Raw genomic sequence first — 11,882 nt, 5'->3', positions numbered from 1 at the left:
CTTTTGAAATCAAATCCTTAGAAAGATGTGGCATTGGATCGGAAAATGTAGAATCCTTGTGGGTAGATTTAAAAAAACTGCAAGTGTACAAAAATCTTGATGGGAGTTATATACAGGCCTCCAAACAGTAGCCAGGACGTCGGCTATAAATTACAACAGGAGATAAAAAAGACATGTGAAAGGGCAATGTTACGAAAGTCATGGGGGATTTCAATATGCAGGCAGATTGGGAAAATCAGGTTGGTGCTATATTCCAAGACAGCAAATATGTAGAATGCGTACGAGATGACTTTTTAGAGCAGCTTGTGGTTGAGCCCACTAGGGGATTAGCTATTCCAGATTGGGTGTTGTGTAATGAACCAGACTTAATTAGGGAGGTTAAGATAAAGGAACACTTAGGAGGCAGTGATCATAATATGATAGAATTCACCCTATAGTTTGAGAGAGAGAAGCTAATTCCAGATGTATCATTATTACAGTGGAGTAAAGGGAATTATGGAGGCATGAGAGAGGAGCTGGTCAAAGTTGATTGGAAGAGGACACTAGCAGGATGATGACAGAGCAGCAACAATTGGAGTTTCTGGGAGCAATCCGGAAGATATCGAATAGGTATATCTGAAAGAAGAACTAGTATTCTAAAGCAGGATAACACAGCAATGGCTGACAAGGAAAGTCAAAGCCAACAAAAGGGAAAAAACAGGGCATATAATAGAGCAAAAATAGTGGGAATTTAGAGGATTGGGAAGCTTCTAAAAACCAACAGTGGGACACTAAAAAGCCATAGGAAGGAAAGATGAAGTATGAAGGTAAGCTAGCCAATAATATCAAAGAGGATACCAAAAGTTTTATTCAGATATATAAAGAGTAAAAGAGAGATGAGAGTAGAGAGTGGACTGCTGGAATATGATGCTGCAGAGGTAGTAATGGAGGACAAGGAAATGGCGGACGAACTGAATGAGTATTTTGTATCAGTCTTCACTGTGGAAGACACTGGCAGTATGTTGGAAGTTCAAGAGTGGCGGGGGAGATGAGAGTGCAGTTGTTATTACCAGGCAGATGGTGCTTGGGAATCTGAAAGGTCTGAAATTACCTGGACCAGATGGACTATACCTCAGGGTTCTGAAAGAGGTGGCTGAAGAGATTGTGGAGGCAATAGTAATGATCTTTCAAGAATCAATAGATTCTGGCATGGATCTGGAAGACTGGAAAACTACAAATGTCACTCCACTCTTCAAAAAAGGAGGGAGGCAGAAGTTAGTTTGACCTCAGGGGTTGGGAAAATGTTTGAGTCAATTGTTATGGCTGTGGTTTCCAGGTACTTGGAGGCACGTGACAAAATAGGCCAAAGTCAACATGATTTCCTTAAGAGAAAATATTACCTGACAAAAATGTTGGAATTTTTTGAGAAAATAATAAGCAGGATAGATAAATGAGAATCAGTGGATATTGTGTCCTTTGATTTTCAGAGGCCTTTGATAAGGTGCTGCACATGAGGCTGTTATATAAGATAAAAGGCCATGGTATCACAGGAAAGACAATAATATGGATAGAGCATTGGCTGATTGGCAGGAGGTGACGAGTGAGAATAAAGGGAGCTTTTTCTGATTGACTGCTGGTGACCAGTGGTGTTCTCACAGGAGTTAGTATTGGGACAGCTTCTTTTCAAATTGTATATCAATGATTGTGATGATATCATTGTGCAGCTGAAATTGCAGGCGATACGAATACAGGTGGAGGGCAGGTAGTATTGAAATTGCAGGCGATATGAATACAGGTGGAGGGCAGGTAGTGTTGAAATTGCAGGCGATATGAATACAGGTGGAGGGCAGGTAGTGTTGAAATTGCAGGCGATATGAATACAGGTGGAGGGCAGGTAGTGTTGAAATTGCAGGCGATATGAATACAGGTGGAGGGCAGGTAGTGTTGAAGAAGCAAAGAGGATTTAGTTGGATCAGGAGAATGAGCAAGGAAATGGCAGATGGACCACAGTGTCAGGAAGCATATGGTCATACACTTTAGTAGAAGAAATAAAAGCATAGACTATTTTCTAAATAGGGAGAAAATTCAAAATTCAGGGGTGCAGGAGGACCTGGGAGTCCTTGTGTAGAATTTCCTAGCAGGAGTTCCCAACCTGGGGGCCACAGATGCTTTGCTTATTTGGCATAAAAATAGTTGGGAACTCCTGCCTTAAAGATTAATTTGCCATTTGACACAGTAGTGAGGAAGGTAAATGCAACGTTAGTATTCATTTCAAGAGGACTGGAATTTAACATTCTTCTGAGCTTAAGTGTGGATCTCGTCTCAATGTGATCATTGATAACTAATCAGGAGAGAAACCCAATAGTGACACAGTAATCTGGTGGCTGGCTTGACAATCCACAGCCAAATACTTATGAGTTCCTCAGACCACCACTGCTCCACTCTAAACTGAAATCATTATCATCTGTTGAGCCAAACCTCGCCAGAGAAGGCCATGACCTAGTCACTGTACTTTCAGCTCAGAACATTGCACAGTAAAATTCTTAACTGGCATCCAATTGTTTGGAGTCCAGTAGTCTAGAATGTTAGCTAGAGTTCCAGACAGCAATTCAGATGTACAGCAAGAGCCATGAATCTGTGGGGTCAGTGTCAAGAAACTGTCATGGTCCGGTCTGTGTAGTCCGTATTCCAGTTCACGGTCCGGTCCATCGACCCTTGCTCCAGGTTTTCCTGTCTACCCTGTTTCTGTCCTTGTTGAGCTCTAATTGAGGCAGCTGATGCTCGTTGGGGCTGGCTGCATAAATACCTTCAGAGACCAGGGCGTGGCGGCTGGATTGTTCTTGTCCTTACTCCTTGTATGCCTTCAGTTTCCTTGCCTGAACCCTTGCCTTGTTTTTCCGGTAACTCTCGCCTCGCCTGAAGTCCTCGTTTCGCCTTGCAACGCCTGAAGCCCTGCCTTGTCCTGCTGGTAACTCTCGCCCCGCTTGAAGTTCTGTCTTGCCTTGCATTGCCTGAAGCCTTGCCTTGTCTTGCTGTCTTGTCCTGGAGCCACCCCATACCTAGCTCCCTTTCTGTCCCTTGCCTCCATTGGGTAAGCCAGGCTGTCTTGCTGTTACCTGCGGTTGGTTCTGTCCCTTCCTGTTCCATGCCTCCATTGGGTGGTGATCCGCGCCCTGCTCAGGAGTACCCTGCCTTGCTCAGGAGTATCGTGCCCCTCCCAGGAGAACAGCGTCCTGCCCAGGAGGAGCCTGCCTAGCCTCAAGCCTGAAGACTCCGGGCTCCTGCCTACTGCCAAGCCTCACCTCAAGTCTCTAGCCTCTAACCTCAAGCTTGAAGACTCCAGCCTCCTGCCTAGCCTCAAGTCTGAAGACTCCAGCCTCCTGCCTCCTGCCAAGCCTCGCCTCTAGCCTCAAGCCTGAAGACTCCAGCTTCCTGCCTCCTGCCAAGCCTCGTCTCTAGCCTCAAGCCTGAAGACTCCAGCCTTGTCCTGCTTGCCTGCCAAGCCTCATCCTTGCCTAGTTCTGGGGTCTGAGCCTGTCACGCCTCGTCCTTGCCTAGTTCTGTCGTCCGAGCCAGAGGCAAGACCCAGGTACTGGGTCCTTGTCCAGTCTCTGGCGTGGAGTCCAAGCCCAGGCTCCTAGCTCTCTTGTCCAGTCCTGTTCTGGGTTCCCGGTTTTCGTGTCCATATCCTTACCCTCAGACTGTATCCTAGTCCTGTCCCTAGTACTTCAGTGTCTGTGCCTTGCACTTGGGTCCGTTCCCAGCCACCGCCGTATGACAGAAACACAAGGGGTTAAGAACACGGTTAAGTTTGCAGCTACTCCCTTTACTGGAAAATTTTTTATATTTTGGATCAACAGGTGGAAAACCATGAATAGAAATCTATTGGAATATTAATGGGAGTGACACCCAAAATCTGAAATCAGCTAGACAGGCACCAACATCCTGAAGGTGCTGAATTAAAGGAGTTTTAAAGTATCTTGGTTTGAGTACAAGATGGTCATTTCTTGGTGTGATATCAAGGACCTCATTGATCAATATGACCACCAGACTATATCCCCTAGATATAAAGGCTTGCACTTACTTATCACATTCCTCTACCTCAGGATGTCCTAAAGAACTTGGACATAGTCAGTTAATTACATTTACAATTGCAGCCACTATCATCATGTCAGAAGTCCAGTGGCCAATTTGTCTCACAGCCAGCTACATGAATGGCAATTTTATGATAACTACACATGCTCAAAGAATCTGGCAAAGGCATTGAAATACAGCCACAAAATACTTTCCACCTGCCTAAACAAGCAGTTGAGTTCTTAGTTCAACATCTCATCCAAGAAAGAGTCACTCTGACAGTGCAAGCTCCCTTAATACTGCACTGGAATGTCAGTTTAGGATCTTATACCGGGTCTTTGAAGAAGGACTTGAATTAACCATCAATGGATTCAAATGATTATGTAACAAATCTCTGCGGCGTCTAATAACTGATCAATAAGGCTGAAGAATGAAAAGATTAAGATAAAGTAATGATGGAGGAGAACAAATTACTATGAGTAAATTCACCAAATCTGCTTGAAAAATTTGAGGAATGATTGGAATAAAAGACAAATGGAAGAAAAATGCTTTAGGATTTAAAATTTGTGCATTTTGATTCTCTACTAGTTGACCACATTTCCATGTAGGATTGAATAATTCCCTTTCTGGGGAAGAGAAATTTATTGATATTACATTAGCAATTAATACGTAACTAGAAGGTTTGGTCATTTTGTAGATACTGGATACGTTTTTGTGCAAGTTGATGGGAAATCAGTGTACCAGTTCAGTAAATTCTTAAAAACTGCTGCATTGGAGGAAGATGTCCTTTTTATTAGTTGAGCAGAGTAACATTCTAAATTAAATAACAGATTTCCATGATTCACAATTCTGGACACATCTCTTAATCAGTTAATATCCTGGGTAAGTACGTGTGTACATGGAGAGGATGTTTTCTATAATGGGGAAGTCCAGGAACAGAGGGCACAGCCTCAGATGTCCCTTTAGAACAGAGATAAGGAGGAATTTCTTTAGAGACTGTGGAATTCATTGTCACAGGTCAAGTCATTGGGTAAAATGGGGTTGACAGGTTCTTGATTGGTAATAGCATCAAAGACTACAGGGAGAAGGGAGAAGGAGGGAGGGAACGTCAACTCAGACCATGAGAGGCCTGCATCGGGCATTTTCATGCCTTACAAGGCGCAAGTTGGAAGTCTGTGTGGGGCGCCACTCCTCGCACAGACACTACAGTAATGTGTGGTTAAGTGCCTTGCTCAAGGACACACACATGCAGCCACAGCTGAGGCTCGAACTAGCGACCTTCAGATCACTAGACGAATGCTTTAACCACTTGGCCACGTGCCCAACACAAAGGGAGAAGAATAGACAATAAACAAGGCATGATGGAACGGCAGAGCAGACTCAAAGGACTGAATGGCCTAATTCTGCTCCAACAGTTTATGGTCTTTTGGTAATAGCATGCCATACTTTTCAGTGAGATCTGGTCCAATGTCCTTTCCATTATTACTGAGCATTTGGTAACCATGATAGAAGTGTTGTAGTATAGTAAGGCAGATCAACACCTCCACCCTGTAACTCAGTCCACCACCACAACTTTATCATTTCCTGTAGTCACCTTATGTACAGACACTCCCTATACCTACCATCACTTAATCAATTTATGTTTATAAGCTGTCTTATGTAATTATATTTTATTGTGCAATCTTGAATCTTATTAAAGACTTATTAGAAAAATTGGAAATGATTTCCCACAGATTGTATGTCAGAAGGATAAAGTCTGCTGTGGGACCAACCCTTCTAGTCAAAACAGTTCTTATGACTGTCGGGGTATTGATTCAAGTACTTGAAATTGTATACATTTTGGCTATGCTGGCCTTATATGAATAACGCTTGATTCTATGGTACAAGACTATTTGTCTGCACATACAGTATGCCTCATGTGAAGAAATGCAAAATGTTGTTTTTCCATAATATTTGGATAAAATGTGCGTCGGTGTGTGCTTATGAGTTCAGTTCAAAAGTAAAGCTCCACAGATAAACTAATTTCCACAGACAGTAAGCTGGAGATTTACTTCTCTACACAACAGGGTATATATGAAGCATTCTGGAATACAGGCATAAGGATAATGATGACTTACTACGCATGAACAACAACTGATGACACAAACAGTTTCAGAAACAATAGTTCTAACCATTTAGGATGTAAGCTATTCACAAATTCAGGGAATGGGTTTAAAAAGAAAGTGCTGGCTAGTGGACAGAACAGGCAGGTTTTTAGTTAGCTAATCAGTATCAATTTCAGCTTTATATAGAAGTTCATCATAAGGTGTAGAGTAACTGTATGTAGTTAATTAACTCACTAAGAATAATTAGCGCATTCCACCACAAAAACAGCACATTCTGGAAATTCTCAGCAGTTCAGACATCTACTATGAAAGGAGAAAAAAAAATTAACATTTCTGGTCACTTAGCTCTCATCAACTTAAGATGTTAACTCCTCTCCCTCCCTCTCCCATTGCTGTCAAACCAGCATGTTTTTGTTTTTATTTCATACTTTCAGCATGTGCAGGCTTTTGATTCTCAATCACTGCTGCACAGTTACTATCAGATATGATCTACAAACTGGTCCGAGTGCTCAGCTGTTACACGTGTCGCTTGCAAATGGACCAGAGGATCTGATGGAAAGTAAACCCGTTGCTCTGGAGCAGATGGAGGTGAGCTACCGCTTTTGAATTCTGGCGGTGCATCCTGTACAGGTACTTTCTTGAAAGTTGGACAGGTATTCTATAGTTTTAAAGAAGCAACAATGAAAAATGGGCGACAAAAAAGTCAAAGATGGAATGAGGTGTGGCTTGGTGGTTGTTAGGGCATATTCTGCAGTTCGGGTATGTTGCAAATATTAATTTCACCCGCAACCAATCTTCAGATTAGAATGTGGATTGCAGATTAGATTTGAAACGCAGCTCAATACAATTAGTCCTCAGATGTCTGCATATGTTGAATGTAGCCTAGAGTCAGTGGAGATCAACATTCATTTTGGGTGAGTGGAGTGTGGGGGCGAAGAAGGAGGTATGAGAAAACTATATGTAACTCAAAGGAAGCATTATAGTTACATAGTAACTATAGAATTGCCCCACTGCTACCTTTGATATTTAGGATATACAAATGTCATGTAATATTGGGCTGAGAGGCCTCTCCTTACAAGAGGGTCACAATATGATGCTGGCTGCTCATTTTCATTGAATAAAATACTTCTTTACCCACTATCTTCAGTGTCTGTCTGACTTTGTTCCCATCACAACAGAGGGGAATCTGGAGATGTTAGTATCCCCATGGGAGGTGACGCACATCCTAGTTTGGAGATGTCATCAAAGCCTTGGAAAATTACTGGAGTGTATCTTTCAGAAAGTAAATCCTACAATCATTCTACTGACCTAATTTCCTTGGGACTGAGAAACAGAAAAGTTATGCAATCTGATTTCAGCAATATTGGTCACAAGTCATGAAAAGGCATCTTGGGAGATACTCTCCTCACTCATAACAAGAGGTAAAACCTCAACCGAGACTATTCTTAAGCATTTGGTATGTTCAAGTTAACACTCCAGAAAAATTGAAATCAAGCATCAGATTTTGGAAGATCAGCATTCCCTCTTGTATTCATTATCCAAGAAAATACAGTACACAACATGTTACATCATGTAGTTCTGATTAAGGACAAAGGGCAGTGTTCCATAATGCAGGAGAATGAGTCCCCTTTTTACTGGCTCTGAAACAGACTCTAATTGTTTCTTTTTCAGGCTCTTGGCTATTCCTGGCAGTGGATCTATTTTGATGGTAACCATGGTGATGGACTTTGATAAACAGGCACACAGAACATGTAAAGCACTTGCATGGAATTTCTAGTTTAAGTGATTGGTGATCTAGAGAGAGGGCTGCCTCCTGCGAGGGACTTCTTCAAAAGGGTGCCACGGTAGTTTAGCAGTTAGTGCGACACTGTTACAGCTCGGAGGGTTCCAGGGTTCAGAGTTCAGTTCTAGCACTGTCTGTATGCATCTTCTCCCCATGATCAGATAGGCTTCCTCTGGGTGCTCTGGTTTCCTCCCTCAGTCCAAAGATGTTCCAGGTTGGTAGGTTAATTGGTCTTTGTAAATTGTTCTAGGATTAAACTAGTGTGAATAGTTCAATGGTTCCATTTAGTATCACAGAATGTATACAATATACAACCTGAAATTCTTGTTCTTTGCAGACATCCACAAAAACAGAACAGTGCCCGAAAGAATGAGACCAAAGACGTTAGAACCCCAAAGCCCCCCCTCTACACTCCCCCTCCCTTGCACAAGCAGCAGCAAAACAGTGGCCCTCCCCCTCCCCACTTACTTCAGCACAAAAAGCGTAAGTGGTTTGCTGGGTGCTGTGGCTCGTTGGGCCGGGAGGTCGTATTGTGTGCTGTATCGCTAAATTAAAAAAAACAAAGTCAGAAAACAGACAATAAGCTTCGCTTTTCACTATGTTTTACTGACCAGAGACACCAGCTCAAAAACGTGAGCAGTAATAACAGGAACCTTATGTGTTATAAAACAGAGGACCAGAATTAGGCAAGTTGGCCCATCAAGTGCACTCTGACATTTGATCATTGGTGATTCATTTTACCTTTTACTCTATTTTGCTTTCTCCCTATAACTTTTGACGCCTTTTCTAATCAATGGGGTATTTCAGCTTGGAGTTATTACTTCTTCAGAAGTATGGCAAATCGATGATGCCAATTGGTGTGCCTATTTTTCTGAGGAGAAATAGATCAGTATCATTCATTTCCCATACTTCTGAGGGTGTTTCTCCATGACCCCCAACGTCCCAACACCTGGCCCTCATGTGGCAGCTGCAGCAAGGCAAGGTTACAACAACGTCCAGGCAAGAATAGTTCACAGAAGGTGTGCAGCCAGCCCAGCCAAGACAGGTGTTTGAAGAACACCTTCCCTTTGTATGACAGGCAAGTCAAATTAAGGACACAAACAAGGGATTGTAAGGTAACTACTTGGTCTGTTACTTCATGAGTTCTGAAGTACACCCAGGGTCGGCTTTATTCGGTACAACTTACCTGAATGTTAATGCAAATGTCTGCTCAGCTAATCAAGTGACAGCAACTTAATGCATAAGAACATGCAGACATGGTCAAGAGGTTCAGTTTTGTTCAGACTGAACATCGAAATGGGTAAGAAATGTCACTTAAGTGACTTTAACCGTGAAATGATTGTTGGTGCCAGACAGGGTAGTATGAGTATCTCAGAAACTGCTGACCTCCTGGGATTTTCACGCACAAGTTTCTAGACTTTACAGAGAATGGTGCGACAAACAATAAACGTCCAGTAAGCGGCAAGTTTTCTGGGTGAAAGTGCTTTGTTAATGAGAGAGCTCAGAGGAGAATGGCCTGACAATAAGGCGACACTAACACAAACAACAACGTGTTACAACAGTTCTATGCAAAAGGGCATCTCTTAACACACAGCATGTTGAACCTAGAAGTGGATGAGCTGCAGCAGCAGAAGACCACGAACACACACTCAGTGGCTCTTTGTTAAGTATAGAAGGTACCTAATAAAGTGGCCACTGTATGTGTTATTGGCCTTTGACATGCAGATTCTAATGGCTATTGATACTGTATTATAAATTGATGGTGATTGATTATGCAAATAAGGAACGTGAACATCTACGGTATCTATATCCAACTAGAAGATTTCTGTATAAAACTTTAGAGCAGTTCGGTGACAAGGACCAGGCTGTTCTCCTTGTCCACAAATAAATAAAGTGCAATTAGGGAACGAGTGCAAATTTTCAAGGTTCAGTTAATCAGCGACGACACTTGTATTTAAGGAATGCACTGAACGAAAGGAAGTGTAACCGTGGTGATGTGGAAACTAAAAAATCCCCTGACCTGTCAAGACAGCAAGAAGAGCAGCTGAGATCTTCAGGGTTTCTCCAAAACCAATTGGCCAATTCCACAAGGATCTCCAACAATGAACATTCTGCTGAGGAAACCCAGTAGGTTTAACAGCAACTGTTTGGTGGAGGTTTGAGGAGGTTGGGAGGGAGAAGGAAAGGAATCAAACCTTGGAATCAGATGCTGCTTGACCCACTATGTTCCTACAGCAGATGGTTGGTTGCTCCAGATTTTACTTTCTATTATCTCATTTGCCTCCAAAGGGATCTTCCCTAGTCTGAGTAAGGGCAGAGTCTTAGAAAAAATCCAACTAAAGTCCAGAAAAGGGATTGGAATTACTAACATGCAGCATGGGGGATGGTTGGAAAGCAAGAGACAGGTTTAAAGATGAAGAGAGTGAGAGAATATCTAAAGACGCATAACAGTAAAGAGGGCAACCAAATCAGATTGAAAGATTGAAAGAAAAAGTTGAGGGAAAGACTGAAACTGTGTGGAAGGCTAAAGAGAACAGCGAGACTAACAAGAAGAGGGAGGGTGAATGACAGGGAAGGCAGCTAACTGAAATTCTGCACTGGGCAAAAAAAAGGATCCAAAGCCTTGGACAAGGGACACTGAAGATGACTGAGTGTCACATAAAATACCATTGATACCAAGCGGCCACTACTGGAGACCACAACTTTCAATTTCATTCCGTTACACAGATTTCAGAAAAGTCATGTTTCAAAGTAACACACATTAGGCAGAAAAAGCACAAATTACTAAACATAGAGTATCTTGAAATTAGGCTCATTGAATACTAGTGCATTAATATATTTCTACCAGATTTTCTTGCTTGTCATTTTAATGAAATTATTTACAATAAATCATTGCTTATTGTTGTACTAAAGAATGTTCTACACTCAGTAAGCTCAGCCTCACCATCAAAAGGGGAGTAATCTATTTATCTGTTTTTCCTCTCCACTGCTATCTTGGCCTGGAGCATAAGGGGTTTTATGCTGGATCTAATTTCACAATGCAAAAAGCCATGCTTCAGTCACTGATAAATATAACACAGATTTGTTTTCCTTTCACAGGCTCCTGGCAAGATGGTGCTGGCCCTATTGAATAGGATTATGTACAGAGTAGTCAAAACAGGTCAGTGTGATGCATATCTAACTATTGGCCCATATGTTTCAGAGTTAAGTGCTTAGTTCCTTACTAATCCACTGTGTCAAGCATGATCTTAAGTTCATATATTAGACTACTGCACATATTTTCATCCACACTTGATTCCCCAAAATACTTAACATGTCTGCACTGAATGCTTCAGTATGTTTCTGTTAATTGGAGACGTGTTAATGCCAGCGTTAAATGAGTGCAAAAGAATTTATTGTGGGTATACTGTGTATATAATATCCAGTCACTCACATTTACAGCCCCGTCATCTTAGGGCAAAAATCCACAATCAGACCCCAGACAGACTTAAAAGCAGATCTCTTCACCAATTCGTGATCTGCTCTGACAGTCAATTAAAGTGGGGAGTGTTTCAGAGATAAAGTACAAAAACAATCCAATAAATAGAATTTAAAAAAACAAAACAACCTGCATGTGCAGTTGACATTGACAATTAATGTCGTCAAGGTAACTCCAATGACATCTGACTTTGTTTCTGGAGACTGTAACCAAGTCAACACTAAATCCACATTCCTATAACTTGCACCATTTCCTCTATGATTTAAATTAAGCATGCCAAAATGTGTTGATACTATAACTTCAATTTTAAAGCACAAAGGAAGAAAATGTCTTAGCCTATTGTTGACATTTATGCGATTTCAATCCCACTTCACCGAAGCTACCTTTTAGAGGTCTTCTGAAGTAGCCACCCTGATTTATCACAAAGACTGATCCAGACTGGCCTGAGGGACCTCAGATTACC

Source organism: Mobula hypostoma, chromosome 17, assembly GCF_963921235.1.
Source record: "Mobula hypostoma chromosome 17, sMobHyp1.1, whole genome shotgun sequence".
Taxonomy (NCBI): domain Eukaryota; kingdom Metazoa; phylum Chordata; class Chondrichthyes; order Myliobatiformes; family Myliobatidae; genus Mobula; species Mobula hypostoma.
Note: the sequence above shows the minus strand (reverse complement) of the source record.